The sequence below is a fragment of the Hyperolius riggenbachi genome, chromosome 4 (genome assembly GCF_040937935.1).
Source record: "Hyperolius riggenbachi isolate aHypRig1 chromosome 4, aHypRig1.pri, whole genome shotgun sequence".
Lineage (NCBI taxonomy): Eukaryota > Metazoa > Chordata > Amphibia > Anura > Hyperoliidae > Hyperolius > Hyperolius riggenbachi.
The window spans coordinates 299,772,215-299,789,579 of NC_090649.1; the positions used below are offsets into that span (position 1 = coordinate 299,772,215).

The following is a 17,365-nucleotide window of genomic DNA, read 5'->3' on the forward strand; positions in this document are numbered from 1 at the left end:
CCTCCAAGTCCTTATATTTTTGGTTTTATTTTCATTATTTGGTTTGCGATATTTGCATATTTGAATATACGTATATTCATTGTTTGATTAGTTTAGTTGAATACATTTTTCCTTTATATATGGGTTAAGATATTTAGTATGTGCCTGGGCCTGTGTTCCTGTCCCGCCCCTCCTCGCCCTGGTTCTGCCTCGGGGCGTTGTCTACCATCCACCATTCCATGTGGCGCTATGCGCTTCCTGGTTAGTGTGTTGGGATGCATCTGCGTCCCAGCAGGTTGTCGCCCACACGTCCGCGTTGCGCGTCAGTGGGCGTACCCTGTGACGTTTGGCCGCTCGGTGCACCCTTGCCGCGCATTGGTGGACGTAGGCGGTGGCGTGGGCGGGGACAGGTAGGTTTGGGGCGCACGCAGTGTAGTTATAAATGCCATTATGGCGTGCACATTATATGTGTTGCTGTCTGCCTTTGAAAAAGCCGCGAGAGGCGGCGAAACATGTCAGGCTTTCTTGACAGCTCCCAGCTCTCCCCGACATCACCCCAGGAGCACCAGGAGCCGCTGAACTTCCAGGCGAGTACAATCTATCCTAGCACCAGGATGGTAACTATGGACTGTCATCTGGCATGTGCATGAGCTGCCAACTGCTTGTATTTGTGCCTCTGCTTCAACTGCTACGCTTTGCACCAAGCTTCTGCATGTTGTACCCCGCATAAGGTGCATGTCTGTTTCCACCTTCCCTGCGATTGGGGGATATTCAAGATTTTCATGCTCATATGCCATCAACATATTAACTGTTGTCCATATGGAATACAATGCTTTGGCCTACTAATACCTACATCTGTTAAGCATCAAGATGGGCATCAGGTTTGCTGGTTCCATCTCTATTTATATGCAAGGAATTCATGTATCCTTTCTCTGACTGTGAACTGATACAGATACATGCTCTTGTTGGTTTCGGGGTATAGGATCAGCAGATTTCATTCTACATGTTGATGTGCCTTTCATCCGTTGTCCGGAGTCCATCTCAGCAATAGTACTGTCCTGGGTGCATTACTCTTTTTGGATACTGGAATTTTTATCTATTTTTGAAAGCTGGACTCATCTATGGGGATTATTTGAGGACTGCAGCCTCACTAATTCTCTTGAGGGGGTGACCTTTCCCGGGGGGATTGAGCTTTAGGTTTTAGATTTTTTCACAGATTTTTCCTAGTATGTGTTGGTGTAATAGATGATTCTTAAGTGTTGTTATTTAATAAAGCTTTTTTGTAATTTTTCATGCACCCAAGAGCCAACTCTCATTTTTCTATTTAGCATAATTATAAAATTAAATGTCATTTTTTCCCCCCACATAGAGAAATATATCAGAGTAATCTTTCTTAAACTGTATAAAATTAGACAACACTGCATATAACCTGAATGTTACATAGTTTTATTGAAAAAAGACATCCATCCATCAAGTTCAACCAGAAAAAATAGGTACAACACTGATCTGCATGCTGTGATGTCCCAGTTGATCCAGTAAGGGCTATATGTGATGCACTTCACTATCACACTGGGTGGCCATGACAGTCAGCTGATAACAAAAGGCTAGTCAAAAGTAACTTAAATGAGATATGCTTGTAAAGCATTCAAGGTTGACGTACTACTGCATGTCTTGACATAGCGAGTATTGTAGATCCTAGATGGGGCTGAAAATATCTGGATCCATGGTGTGTTGAGCGCATCTAGTGTTTGTAAGATGTATCCAGTGTATGTACTGTCTGTGTCAGACCAGTGATCACTCACACATTCTGTTGCTGTACATGCCCTTCTTCTGAATTCTATTATTTTTTGTCTTCTATCCTCTTTTATGTTATTTTCTCCCTGTAAGACCTTGACTTGCAGGCTTTAAAATCATAAAGCCAACTGACTGTAATCCCAGTCACTGGGGCCAATATGCAATTAATTTTTTCTCCTCAGTTTTCTCCTAGGTGAAATGTTTAAACTTGTCAATAGAGGTGGGCCGAACGGTTCGCCGGTGAACGGTTCCAGGCAAACTTCGGGTGAACTTTCCCGGAAGTTCGATTCGCCCCATAATGCTCTATGAGGGTCAACTTTGACCCTCTGCATCACAGTCAGCAGGCGCATTGCAGCCAATGAGGCTACGCTAAGCCCTGGAGCCCCCCCCCCCCTTATATAAGGCAGGCTCCGGCAGCCATTAGCCTCACTCATGTGCCTGCTAGAGACAGAATAGGGACAGCTGATGCAGACTTGTTCTTCTAGGGGCAGATTATTCAGGCTCTTGCCTTCTTAGCTTGCTTAGCTGAATCTTATTGCTATAATAGTGCCCCAGAAAAGCTCTTTTCAGAGCTCATCCTGCTGTGATCAATTTTTTTTTCTGTGTTTGAAACTGACACTTGTGTGTTTAGACAGCATTGCTAATTCATACTGTGTGTCCCACTGCCAGCAGCAGCAGCACATTCAGTGACTACTACCTGTGTGTGTGATACACTTGTGTTGTTTAGACAGCATTGCTAATTCATACTGTGTGTCCCACTGCCAGCAGCAGCAGCACATTCAGTGACTACTACCTGTGTGTGTGTGAGACACTTGTGTTTTTTAGACAGCATTGCTAATTCATACTGTGTGTCCCACTGGCACTGCCAGCAGCAGCAGCACATTCAGTGACTACTACCTGTGTGTGTGATACACTTGTGTTGCTTAGACAGCATTGCTAATTCATAATGTGTGTGTACCACTGCCAGCAGCCCACCAGCATTCAGCAGCACATTCAGTGACACCTGTGTGTGTGACAGGGAGCTGCACATTGTACTACCTACCCAGTACTGCATTTACCTACTACTAGTACCTGTTGTGTTTAGTTAACCCACCTCATCACTGCAAACACCTACGTTTGTGCTGAGTGAACCCACCTCGCTGCACATAACTACCTTTTGTGTTGAGTGAACTTGCGTCACTGCATATAACTACCTTTTAAGTTGAGTGAACTCACCTCACTGCATATCTACCTTTTCTGTAGAGTGAACTCACCTCACTGCACATAACTACCTTTGGGTTGAGTGAACTCACCTCACTGCACATAGCTACCTTTTTTGTTCAGTGAACTCACCTCACTGCATATATAACTACCTTTGGGTTGAGTAAACTCAGCTGACTGCATATAGCTACCTTTTGTGTTCAGTGAACTCACCTCACTATATATATAACTACCTTTGGGTTGAGTGAACTCACCTCACTGCACTTAGCTACCTTCTGTGTTCAGTGAACTCACCTCACTGTATATATAACTACCTTTGGGTTGAGTGAACTCACCTCACTGCACATAGCTACCTTTTTTGTTCAGTGAACTCACCTCACTGCATATATAACTACCTTTGGGTTGAGTGAACTCACCTCACTTCACATAGCTACCTTTTTTGTTCAGTGAACTCACCTCACTGCATATATAACTACCTTTGGGTTGAGTGAACTCAGCTGACTGCATATAGCTACCTTTTGTGTTCAGTGAACTCACCTCACTGCATATATAACTACCTTTGGGTTGAGTGAACTCACCTCACTGCACATAGCTACCTTCTGTGTTCAGTGAACTCACCTCACTGCATATATAACTACCTTTGGGTTGAGTGAACTCACCTCACTGCACATAGCTACCTTTTTTGTTCAGTGAACTCACCTCACTGCATATATAACTACCTTTGGGTTGAGTGAACTCAGCTGACTGCATATAGCTACCTTTTGTGTTCAGTGAACTTACCTCACTATATATATAACTACCTTTGGGTTGAGTTTACTCACCTCACTGCACATAGCTACCTTCTGTGTTCAGTGAACTCACCTCACTGCATATATAACTACCTTTGGGTTCAGTGAACTCACCTCACTGCACATAGCTACCTTCTGTGTTCAGTGAACTCACCTCACTGCATATATAACTACCTTTGGGTTGAGTGAACTCACCTCACTGCACATAGCTACCTTCTGTGTTCAGTGAACTCACCTCACTGCATATATAACTACCTTTGGGTTGAGTGAACTCACCTCACTGCACATAGCTACCTTTTTTGTTCAGTGAACTCACCTCACTGCATATATAACTACCTTTGGGTTGAGTGAACTCAGCTGACTGCATATAGCTACCTTTTGTGTTCAGTGAACTTACCTCACTATATATATAACTACCTTTGGGTTGAGTTTACTCACCTCACTGCACATAGCTACCTTTTGTGTTCAGTGAACTCACCTCACTGCATATATAACTACCTTTGAGTTCAGTGAACTCACCTCACTGCACATAGCTACCTTCTGTGTTCAGTGAACTCACCTCACTGCATATATAACTACCTTTGGGTTGAGTGAACTCACCTCACTGCACATAGCTACCTTCTGTGTTCAGTGAACTCACCTCACTGCATATATAACTACCTTTGGGTTGAGTGAACTCACCTCACTGCACATAGCTACCTTTTGTGTTCAGTGAACTCACCTCACCGCATATATAACTACTTTTGGGTTGAGTGAACTCACCTCACTGCACATAGCTACCTTTTGTGTTCAGTGAACTCACCTCACTGCATATATAACTACCTTTGGGCTGAGTGAACTCACCTCACTGCACATAGCTACCTTCTGTGTTCAGTGAACTCACCTCACTGCATATATAACTACCTTTGGGTTGAGTGAACTCACCTCACTGCACATAGCTACCTTCTGTGTTCAGTGAACTCACCTCACTGCATGTATAACTACCTTTGGGTTGAGTGAACTCACCTCACTGCATATACCTACCTTCCCCCCGAGATGGACAAAATGGACAAACCAGGTAGAGGAAGAGGTAGAGGCAGACCCAGAGGAAGGCCACCCGGCACTGGCAGGTCTGTGCGAGGTGGTGTTGCTGTGATTTCGTGCAGCCCTTGCCCAAAGTACAGTGCTCAGAAGAAGGCACGTGCCATCACTTCCCAAAATTGTGAGGATGTGCTTGAGTATTTAACACAGAACACCTCATCTCCCGCAGCCACCAGCGCTACGACAAGCGCCACATCCGCTGCATTTGACACTTCGCAGGAGTTATTTGGTGGTGGTGGTGGTGAAATCACTGATTCACAGCCACTACTGCAACAACAAGAAGAAGGCGCAGGTACACCACCTTATACGTCTGAGTTAGGTGGCGATAGTATGGATGTAATGTGTGAGGAGGGGCATGATGATCCACCTGAAGTTGGTACAGAGGTGTCTGAGGAAAGCGAAGCTGGGCAGGAGGATTATGATGACGATTATACGGATGTCACGTATGTTCCCAATAGAGGAGATGACCAGGGGGACAGTTCCGAGGGGGAGCCAGAGAGGAGTAGGAGGAGACGACTCCATGATAGAAGCAGAGGGAGCTCATCCTCAGAAACAGCTGGGGGCAGTGTCCGGCGCCATGTATCGCCAGCTATGGCCAGCCAGCCAACATGCCCTTCAAGGTCAGCTGTCGATGCCACCGTAGTGCCATCACCCCAGGGGGGCTCTGCGGTTTGGAAATATTTTACGGTGTGTGCCTCAGATAGGAGCAAAGCCATCTGTTCTCTCTGCCTCCAAAAATTGAGCCGTGGAAAGGCCAACACTCACGTAGGGACAAGTGCCTTACGAAGGCACCTGGAGAAAAGGCACAAACAGCTATGGGAAGAACACCTGAGGAAAAGCAGCACCCCTCAAAAGACAAGCCACCCTCCTTCTCCTCTTCCTCCTTCAGGTGCATCGTCTTCATCCGCTTTCTCCCTTGAACCTTCACAGCCACCCTCCTTCACACCGCCTCTGCCCTTGAGCGGTTCCTGCTCCTCTGCCCACAGCAGTAGTCAGGTGTCCTTGAAGGAAGTCTTTGAGCGGAAGAAGCCAATTTCGGCCAGTCATCCTCTTGCCCGGCGTCTGACAGCTGGTGTGGCGGAACTATTAGCTCGCCAGCTATTACCATACAAGCTGGTGTAGTCTTTCCGTAAATTTGTGGCCATTGGGACACCGCAGTGGAAGATACCAGGCCGCACTTATTTTTCACGAAAGGCCATACCCAAACTGTACCGTGCAGTTCAGAGGCAAGTGGTGTCATCTATTGCAAAGAGCGTTGAGTCAAGGGTCCACCTGACCACGGATGCCTGGTCTGCCAAGCACGGGCAGGGCCGCTACATTACGTACACAGCCCATTGGGTCAACCTGGTGACCGATGGCAGCAAGCAGGGAGTACGTGGATGCGCAGCGGACCGACTTGTCACACCTCCATGGCTTGCAGGCAGGCCTCCTGCCACCTCCTCTCCTTCTCCTCCAGCTACATCCTCTTTGCTGTCAACCTCCTCCTCCTCCTTGGCTGAGTGTCAGTTGAACTCTAGCGGAGCTGCCATCTCCTCTTCCTCTCCAGCTGCACAGCCCCATCTCCCCAGAGCCTACGCTGTATGCCAGGTACGACGGTGTCACGCAATTTTAGACATGTCTTGCCTCAAAGCGGAGAGTCACACTGGAGCAGCTCTCCTGGCTGCTCTTAACAAACAGGTGGAGCAATGGCTGACCCCTCACCAGCTGGAGATCGGCAACGTGGTGTGTGACAACGGCAGCAATCTCCTTTCCGCTTTGAATTTGGGAAAGCTGACACATGTACCCTGCATGGCACATGTGCTGAATCTGGTCGTGCAAAGATTTGTCTCAAAGTACCCAGGCTTAGAGGACGTCCTGAAGCAGATCAGGAAGTTGTGTGGGCATTTCAGGCGGTCTTATACGGCCATGGCACGGCTTGCGGACATTCAGCGGAATAACAACTTGCTGGTGAGACGCTTGATATGCGATAGCCCAACTCGCTGGAATTCCACCCTGCTCATGTTATCTCGCCTGCTAGACCAGGAGAAAGCCGTCACCCAGTACCTGTACCACTACAGTAGAAGGACACAATCTGGGAAGATGGGGATGTTGTGGCCCAACAGCTGGACACTGATGCGAAATGCATGCAGGACCATGCGGCCGTTTGAGGAGGTGACCAACCTGGTGAGTCGCGCTGAAGGCACCATCAGCGACTTGATCCCCTATGCTTACTTCATGGAGCGTGCCGTGTGTAGAGTGGTGGATGAAGCTGTGGAGGAGCGGGAACAGGAACAGCTACGGCAGGAGCAGGCGTGGGACCAATTTTCAGCCGAACCACAGGTTTCCTCAACACCTGCGGCACCACAGAGGGGGGAGGAGGAGGAAGAAGAGGAGTCGTGTGGGGAAGGAGAGGAGTCAGACTCGGATGATTATGAGGAAGGTGTTTCTGTGGAGGAGGAAGAGGCGGCAGCGGCAGAAGAACAACCGCAGCAGCCGTCACAGGGGGCTTCTGCTGCTCCACGTTCCCGTGGTATTGTCCGTGGCTGGGGGGAGGAAGAGGAGTTGCGTGACGTCACTGTGGAAGAGCAAAAGGAGATGGAGAGTACGTCTGGATCCGACTTTGTGCAGATGGCCTCTTTCATGTTGTGCAGACTGTTAAGGGACCCCCGTATCAAAAAACTCAAGGGGAATGACCTGTACTGGGTGGCCACGCTACTAGACCCTCGGTACAGGCACAAAGTGGCAGACCTGTTACCAACTCCACACAGGGCGGAAAGGATGCAGCACTTGCAGAACAAGCTGTCAACGATGCTTTACAATGCATTTAAGGGTGATGTGACAGTACAACGCAATAAAGGTACCACTGGCAGTATTCCTCCTCCTCCTCACCAGTCCATGCAGGCAAGGACAGGACGCTCCAGCCATCTCGGGGTGATGTCGGACATGCGGACATTCTTTAGTCCAACGCCTCACAGTAGCCCTTCGGGATCCACCCTCCACCAACGCCTGGACCGGCAGGTAGCCGACTACCTGGCCTTAAATGTGGATGTACACACTGCGACTGCGAGCAGCGAGGATGAACCCTTGCTCTACTGGTTGTGCATGCTTGACCTGTGGCCAGAGCTGTCCCAATTTGCCATACAACTTCTCTCTTGCCCTGCCGCAAGCGTCCTGTCAGAAAGGACCTTCAGTGCAGCTGGAGGCATTGTCACTGAGAAGAGAAGTCGCCTAAGTCATGACAGTGCTCAGTACCTGACCTTTATCAAAATGAACGAGGCATGGATCCCTGAGGGCTATTGCACGACCGAAGACTAAGTCAGTCCCCACACACAGCATCTCTGCCTGCAGGCCGTTTGACTGCCTTCTTCGCCACCACCACCAGGGTCCAGGACTCTAGGCGGATTCCAGAATTTTTAAGGCCGCTGCTAGCAGCGGCCGCTATACTAATTTTTCTTGGGCATGCACATGCCTGCCTAATTTTTATGGCTGAACTGCAGACAGCTGCCACAAAAAACAAAAGGCATGTACATGTGCCCATCCCCCTTCGTGATCATTACCTTGCCGCGGGGAAGGGGCTTGCATATCACAATGAAGCAATGACTGCCGGCTATATGAGTGTCTCGGGTGGGGGTGGCACACCAAAGATAATAAGGTCGTTGTTTCATTGTGGTTAGAACAAATTTGATCAGCTGGACAGTCACTGTTCTGTCATTCAGCTACATCAGCCGGGCGAGCATATGGGCTGAAAAGCCACCATAACCTGCACTCTCATCATGGTGCACACCAGTCCAGCACGGCCGTCACTACACAAACGGCTGTTTGCAGTCACTGCATACCTTTCACTGCATCTGTGACTGCACATTATACCTGGCAGTCAGTGCATAACTTGCACTTGAATGGATACAGTTTCAAACAATTTAAAAATACAACCATCTAAAGTTTCAAACAATTTAAAAATACAACCATCTATATTTTCAAACAATTTAAAAAAATGCCAACAAAAATTGCCCTCCGTAAAACATTCTTGGCAAATGCTTTCGACTTGGTTTGTCTTCCGCTGGCTGAAGGGTCCATCTGACCACAGATGCCTGGTCTGCAAAGCATGGTCAGGGCAGCTACAGCATGGGTCTCAGCAGGCTCACACTTCGGGCCGGAATCCAACCTTCATTCCCCGTGGTGACAATGTCAGACTTGCCCTCCATAACGGATTCTCGCCGGAGACCAACCTGGTGAATCGCAGTGAAGGCACCATCAGACTTGCCCTCCATAACGGATTCCCGTTAAAGGATTTAAAGTTGATTCATTACAATTAGGGCCTCAAAAGGTCCTCCTGAGTCCTGTATTGTTATTTTTGGTCACTACCTCGGGGCGGGCATGCATGCCTGCCTGCCTGCTGCCCTCCTTGCCTGGATGTGTGGTGGTAGCCGTTGATCAGGCTCCAACTCCGGAACGCAATTCAACCATCTACACTTTCAAACAATTTAAAAATACAACCATCTAAAGGTTCAAACAATTGAAAAATACAACCATCTACATTTTCAAACAATTTACAAAAATGCCAACAAAAAAACATTCTTGGCAAATGCTTTCGACTTGTTTTGTCTTCTGCTGGCTCAAGGGTCCATCTGACCACAGATGCCTGGTCTGCAAAGCACGGTCAGGGCAGCTACAGCATGGGTCTCAGCAGGCTCCCACTTCGGGCCGGAATCCAACCTTCATGCCCCCCGGTGACAATGTCAGACTTGTCCATAACGGATTCCCGTTAAAGGTTTTAAAGTTGATTCATTACAATTAGGGCCTCAAAGTCCTGTATTGCATGCCTGCCTGCTGCCCTCCTTGGATGTGCAGTGGTAGCCGTTGCTCAGGCTCCACACCGGATTCCATCCCTCATTCCCCGGCCATTACCCGGGGTCACAAATGGCAGACTTGCCTGCTTCCATATGATTCTCGTGAAAGGAATGTGGTGTCATCTTTGGCCGCCATAACTGGTTCTTGTTAAAGGATTTAAAGTACATTAATTTCAAATACACAGCAGCGCCTCGAAAGTCCTCCTCCTGTATTGTTATTTTTGGTCACTACCTCGGGGCGGGCGTGTATGCCTGCCTACTGCCCTCCTTGGATGTGTAGCGTTGCTCAGGCTCCACACCGGATTCCATCCCTCATTCCCCGGCCTTTACCCGGGGTCACAATGTCAGACTTGCCCGCCTCCATACGATTCTCATTGTAGCGGTACTGAACAAGTACACAGCAAATAGAAAATGTAATTTAAATAAAAAAACGTAAGCTTTTTAACAGTGCCATGGAAAGTTGAGAAGGAAGTCATACATTACCTGACATCACTGAGTGAGGAAGAGCAATCTCGCCATGTTGCGCAGTAGTCCAGCACGGCCGTCACAACACACAACAAACAGCTATTTGCGGTGCGTTATACAGTGAGTTTGGTGTGTCAGTGTGAAGCAGTACTCTAATTACACTCCCTGATTGATGAATACACATGATGTTTGAAAGTACGTTAGGCCTGCAATTTAGCATTCAATGTGATTTCTGCCCTTAAAACGCTGCTTTGCGTCACATCCAGATTTTTCCCTGGGACTTTTGGCATGTATCCCACTCCGCCATGCCCCCCTCCAGGTGTTAGACCCCTTGAAACATCTTTTCCATCACTTTTGTGGCCAGCATAATTTTTTCTATTTTTCAAAGTTCGCCTCCCCATTTAAGTCTATTGCGGTTCGCGAACCTTCCGCGAACCAAACCTTCCGCGGAAGTCCTAAAATCAGAGGTTCGGCCCATATCTACTTGTCAACAAAATTCCTATAAAGAGAAACCCAGCAGTGCAGAAACTATGGAAAGATGCATATCATTTTAAAGCTCTCTTTCTCCTCTTTCCAATGATATATAAACTGCCGCCCTACGCCTTTTAGTTTTCGCTATTTTCGCGATTGAAATTTCGATATATATATATATTTAAATGTCTTTTTTTTTTTTTTAGAAATGTGTCTTTTTTTATTTTTACATCCCCCTCCCTCCCCCGCCAGCCAATTATGGTGATCCTCTCACATAGGCATCAGCCTACGAGAGGGGATCGCGATCGGAGCCTCTCCAGGAGACAGCCGAGTGACACGGCTGTCCCCAGTACAGCGCTGCCATAGACCAAAGAGCTGTACAATGTAAATAGACAGTGGTTTCGGCATCTAAAAGTCTCATAGCAGCTGGTAGGCTGATGACGTATCCCTGTAAAACCCTGCCTCAGGACTTGATGCCTTTCGGTGTTAGGCGGTCCTGGGGCTACCACCTTCCCGACGCCTATCAGCGATAGGCCATCGGGAAGGGGTTAAAACTTATTTTAAAGAGAATATAAAAAATTATCTCCTAAGAGGAGAAAAAGTTAATTGCATATGGGCCTGGGTGTCTTTTACTGACAACCTACTTGAATGGCTGATTTGGGTCTACAAGAAGTTTTGTCTTATATGTTTTTTTCTAAATAAACATTTTACATTTTTAAAGTTTTTTATTAACCTCTCTGCGACCGCCTAACGCACATTGTGGTGGCAGAGAGGCTCTGTTGCTCCTCAGCGCTGCCATATGGCGTCATTTCGAGAGGAGCAAGATTTGACAGGAGCTTACACGATCGCAAGCTCCCGTCACTGCAAACAGTGGGCCCCAGTGATCAGTATGCCAGTGGCTGATCAGCTCTGGCAGGCTGTGTTTTTTTATTTATTAGAAAAATAGACATTTATATAGTGCTGACATCTTGTGCAGCGCTGTACAGAGCAAGGACTACTGCACGTGAGCAAGCGCCGCCCGGCGCGAAACGGCTGTCGCGCAGTCCTACTTCCCCCTGGTCACCCTCCCGCACCCATCCAGGCACAGGTCAGATGTATCTACAAAGATGTTTTGCAATCTGAAACTGTCATGTATTTGTGCCAATCTATTTGCTGACATTGCAACACTGGAGGAATAAATGTGTTAGAAGAAGTGGTGCACGGACTGTTCTATGTGTACTGTTTACAAAGTGTTGATCCTTTAGCCTGCTTGCACGCTTCTATATGCAAAGGATCCAGGTTGCAGCAAGATTCAAAGGGACGGGATTGTTTACGAATACAGGTGCAGCAGACCTTTCCTTCCCCCACCACTGAGTGCCGGGCAACCAGCATCTTTTGTGTACTCAACTGTATGTATATTCTAGTGTATGTAACGTAGTCTAGGGCATATGGGGGGTGGGGATAAAAACATTTTTTTTTTACAAAAATGTCAGTATTTTTATATTGGTTGAAAAAAAAAAAACTAACAACAGCAGCAGAAATCAAATAGCACCAAAAGAAAGCTCTATTTGTGAGAAGAAAAGGAGGTAAAATTGATTTTGGTGTTAAGTTGTATGACCGAGCAATAAAATATAATATAAATTAAAAAAGCAACATTTATTAATAAATAAATACAATAAATATTGAAAAAAAAAATAAACAACTGTGGAGCGATCAGACCCTACTAACAGAGTTCTCTGTTGGTGGGGAGAAAAGGGGGGGGGGGAATCACTTGTGTGCTGTGTTGTGCGGCCCTGCAGCTTGGCCTTAAAGCTGCAGTGTTCAATTAACAATAAAAAGGCCTGGTCTTTAGGGGGGTTTAACACTGCGGTCCTCAAGTAGTTAAACAAATGCCACCCTTCCCGCTATCCTCTAGTCATCTAAATTAAATGTAAATGATTTTTTTAAAAACTCCCTCAAATAACTATGACTTCTTTTGCTTAGATAACAGGAAGGCTCCTATCTACAGACTGTGAGCTCTTTACATCCAAACTCCTCCTCTCTCCTCACCCCCAATGGCTCTTATTCTCCCTCAACTGAGTTTGATGGGATGGAGTGGAGTGCATCTTAAAGGACAACTATCAAAGTTAACTAAAATTCTAAATGCCTTGTATATTTCCAGTAATTACTAGCAAATAGCAATACAGAAGCTGTTTTTCATCTTTTCATATCTTATGAGAAGAAAATATGACATTTACAGGGAACAGTGGGCATTACTATGGGGGACTGTGTCCAGCAGATCCAGCATACAGAAACAATCTTCACTGGCTCTAATTCTGTGAGTAAAATGTGTTCAGAATTATATAAAGCAGAAATATAGCTTCAAATGTGTGTAAATAATCATCAGCTGCAGTTCTGTCTGTGTGCCTAATCCTGTGTCTCTGTCTCTCTCTGCCTCGCAGTGTAAAGAAAACAGTTTAAAGCCGGGTTGCCTTTCAGCTCTGACCCCTCCCCCCCTCCCCATGCCAATGCTCACAAACTTGTTACATTTAGCTGGTATAAACAAAGCTATTTTTTAAACACACACTTTGCTGAGAGGGACGGAGGACATAGAGCAGAAGCGGTCACATGACCTCTGTTATAATTTAAGTAGGCCTCAGTTATTTGGACTGAGTTAGTCAAAAAGGCTTGAGGAGCAGACCTGCCCTTTAAGGGGATTTTCTCTTAGAGAGAAAATCTTCAGTTCTGTCAGAACTAGAACATACCAAGAAGCTGTTCTATGGACAAGGCCACAGGTCTCCCTGCCCTGGGGATGTACACCACTAGAACAATAAACATCAGCCATATTTATTAAACACCACATTCTTGTATGTATGTCAAAAGCCGCATTGAATATTAATCGAGTAGGTGTGTATGATGACACCACGAGTGGGTCCACCAATAGTCTGATCTAGGGGATGGCGAAGATGATGTCATATTTAACTCTTTTCTAGTCGGTATTAAAGCCCGAGTGAGCGATGGGAGCTCACTCTGCTTCTTACTTTCACACTAGCTCGCAATGCTGACTGGGACCTCTAAGTATGTTAATTCCTTTCTGTAATCTGATATAATGTATGCTGTACATAGGTAGTCTAGTGTAACGTAGGTTAGAAAGTAGGTACCTGATTGACTTCAGCAGGAAGTTTAATCAAGAAGCTTGTAACGCAACATGAAGATTGGCGTGGCTAGGATATGATCAACTGTATCTATCTGTATTTCTGTTTTCTGAATAAACTCCGTAAACATTGAAGAAGCCTGAGAAAAGTCTATCTCCTGCTTCCTGTGTTGAGAGTCAAGTTATCTCACAGTCTGCTAGACGCAACTATAAGAAGTTGATGGTGTTGAAGCAAGGCGATTTAGAACAGTTTCTAACAATGGTGCCGATGAACCCTTCGCCTAGCAAAACAGGCAGACGGGGCCAGGGGCCGAGGAAGTTTTCAAGATATTCCACAGCAAAACAAGCGGAATAGACGCGGACTGTAAAGCTTATCAAGCTGATAGGCTGGTGTGGGGAGTGTGCGTGAGCCAAGCACACGGGCTGCAATTCGAAGATATCAGCGGCGAAACTCTTGGACGTTACACTGTAACTGAATGTGCACAACAGTTACAAGCCTAAACCTGGGTCGGAAGGAACCCTCCGAGGCTACGGCTGCTCGCAACTGCCGCTGGAGGTCGATCCGCTGTGGGGGAAGGTGGGAGCCCCCCCCAGAAGTTCCGGAGTCCAATCTGAATTTCGCGGAGGGAAAGTTGCGAGAGCTGGTGAACTGCGAAGAGTCCGCAGATCAGGCATGTATGATTTACGTTGTTATATGGTGTTATCTGTGTTGTATTTGGTGTTATAACAAGGAGAGGATAATGTGTTCTGTGTTTTGTGTTAATTGCAGTTTGGAGTCTGCGTATTTCTTTAGTTTCGGTGTAAAGCGTACATAGGACTGGATTTAATGTTCCTGTGGTGTATGTTACAGCTTATATAGTGGTTACATCCACATTTGTCACGGGCATGTTTGTTTCGCGGGTCACAAGTTGACTGGGTTTTTTCTTTCCTCCTTCGCGTTCTGTTAGTAGGCTGTATACAAGTTTTTATCTCTTCTCTCTCTCTGTTTTTTTTGTTTTTCTCTCCCCCTGCCCAGAGACTGGGAAGGATGCCAGATGTGGGGGGGGGGGGGGGTCCCCTGCGGCAGAGAGAAGCCAGCAATGTTTCAGTCTGTTAGTAGTGGATGAGGGGGAGAGAGGAGGGGAGACGAGTAGACAGAAGAGGGAGTGTGAGACATGAGGTTTAGAAGGATGTTTTTTTTTTCGGGTAGCTGGGGAGACAGGAATGCACAGCCATGTCTCTGGGTCGCTGTAAAAGTAAGTTATAGCTACAGCTGAGATAATGGGTGAAGTGCGACTGTACTCTGGCGCGTTCTTTCCGGGCAGCATGTTTGTTTCCCTGTCCATAGGGGTGTTTGTGAGATGTTCTGCAAGCCTCTCTCGTTCCAGTCAGAGCTGCTTGTTTTTAAATGTCTGCATATGTTTAATGTTGTTTGGTCAGTTTCGGCTGCTAAATGTTCGTTTCAGAAGAAGTTTCTAGCTGGGATGGTAACAGTTAAAGTGGTTCAGAGTTCACAGCACGCTCTAGTGGGTCCGAGCTATGTCTGTGTTAATCAGATAGTTGTGAAGAGAGAGAGCTTTCCACGTCCCTGGGTGATACTACGAAGTATAGTATTTAGAATTGCAGCTGGGACAAGGTTTTTTTTTCTCCGGTTTTGAAGGCAGTGTGTGTGGCGGAATGCTGATTTTTTTTGCACTGTGTATCGATGCTATGTGTAACTATGCATGAAATGTTTGTTCTGTTGTTTTTGTTTTACTCCTAAAGTGTATAGGATCAAGAGGTTGCTACGGGAGTTTGATAGCAGCCATCTTAGCTGGCAGTCCAGGACTCAAAATGGTGGCATAGGGGAGGGCCCGCCCCCAAGAGTCATGGCTCCCACACGTCATGGCAGCGGGGGAGAAGGGGCTGGGGGATTTACGTCACGTCAGGCTGTGCTCGCGGCTCAGGGCAAAGCAGCTGAAAGGAAGGGGGGTAGAAATAATGAGACATTCTACTGAGTATCTCGGATTCCGAATATTTCCCCATAGCCTGGGTCCAGGGATAGGAATGCCAGGATACGTGCACCAAGCAGTTGCTGTGAGTCTAGCTTGGTCACGGATAGGAAATGTTTCCCAGCTAGATGCAGGGAGACAAGGAACAGCACAGATCAGGAAAGGGTCTGTACTGAGTTGCTTATGGGATTATTCCTTTAAGTGAGGCACCTTACCGGGTGGTGCAGCATGAGTTCCCAATAGAGAAAAGGGGGAAAGTGCATCAAGGGGGTGACGGAGTTGGAAAAAAAGGGAGTTGACCAATCCAGGTATCCGTCGCCGCTGCTGCAGAGCGGTAACGTTTTTTTCCGGTTTTTGTCGTGGACAGGTCCAGAGTTTGACTAAGAGGTCTATGCTGGGCTGCGGTTGTTTTGTATGCGTTTTTTTCCGTCCACTGATTGGTCAAATATGTGTAGCACAAAGAACAAGAACTGACAGCAGTTCATGGGGCAATTATAAAGATGAAAGAATTGCCATTTACAGAGTGACAGTGTATCAGGACAGGTTTGCCATACGACTACCTACCAAGTGGGCATTCAGGGATCTGCATACAGGCATTGGTTGCTGGAATACTTAGCCCTGCACCCTGTGTAGTTTAAGTGCAAAGTGCTCCTTCCTACAGGGAGGCAGCCATTTTTTTTGTAGTATGGGGGTAGTAGCACGGCAAACCTTGGTCAGAGGGTACAACACACAGAACTTCTAGCAGAGCTGGTATCGCAATGAGGTTCTAGATAAGTAAATGCGATCATGAGTAAGAGCATTGCAGGCTCACCTGCAAAGCAGCAACAAGTGTGGCATCCGTAATCTGTGCATGCGACGGCCGCACATGGACAGATGGGGGGGATGTGGAAGGAGCTTGCAATGAAGTGAGAGCTTCCAAAGGTGAAGTCCACGGGAGCATATTTTACACAGGTAAGTACTTCGGATAGTACTTAGGTAGGGGAGAGAGGTTTAACTCCAATCTACCAAAAAGAGTAAACAGAGTTCATGAGAACCATAAAGCAACGAGATCAATTATGGTATATCTTGATCAATTTAAAGTGTACAGAGTACAAGCCGCAGGGCGAATCCCAAATCATTAATAAGAATTGATTTGTTTGTATTTCGATTTCAGGAGTTTGGCAATATGGACTCGAGACAGCTGCAGTGCTGGCAGCAAAGATGGAGATGTCAGTCGGATAAGCGAAAGGTTCCAGATGCCAATCTGAGGTTGGAGAACAGCGAGATTCCTGAAATTAGAAAGAGACCAAAACATGAGATTCCTGAAATTGGAAAGAGACTAAAACACGAGATTCCTGAGATCGGAAAACGACAAAAAAAACTGACTGAGCAAAGCATAGTGCAAATTGCTAATGTTTTTCTTTCCCAAGGTGGTGCTTTTATAATGAAGAGTACCATGCTGATGGTGATCCTAGGTTGCCATTTTGTCCTAGGAGAATGAAGAGAGGACATTCTCATGTATAATAAGGGGTTAATGAGAATGCAAGGCCCAAGCATGTTAATTTTTGGTGACAAAGGTACTAATCCTTTCACACCTCCCTCCGCTTGGCACAGATGGACCATGCAGGGACGGAGGAAAAGAGCACTTGTGCCAGGTGAAAACAAATTTCATGGCACAAGGTGGGTGACAGGTCTGAAGGG

The 17,365-nt window shown here is 46.6% G+C and overlaps 1 long non-coding RNA gene across 1 annotated transcript in view; it reads left to right on the forward strand.

The window, feature by feature from the left end:
- Nucleotides 1-11,904: 11,904 nt before the first annotated feature.
- The window catches only part of LOC137570761 (uncharacterized), a 38,518-nt gene continuing 33,057 nt past the window's right edge, over nt 11,905-17,365 (forward strand). The window contains exon 1 of the long non-coding RNA XR_011031171.1: nt 11,905-11,991. This is a non-coding gene — a long non-coding RNA (uncharacterized lncRNA). The remainder of the gene's footprint in view (nt 11,992-17,365) is intronic.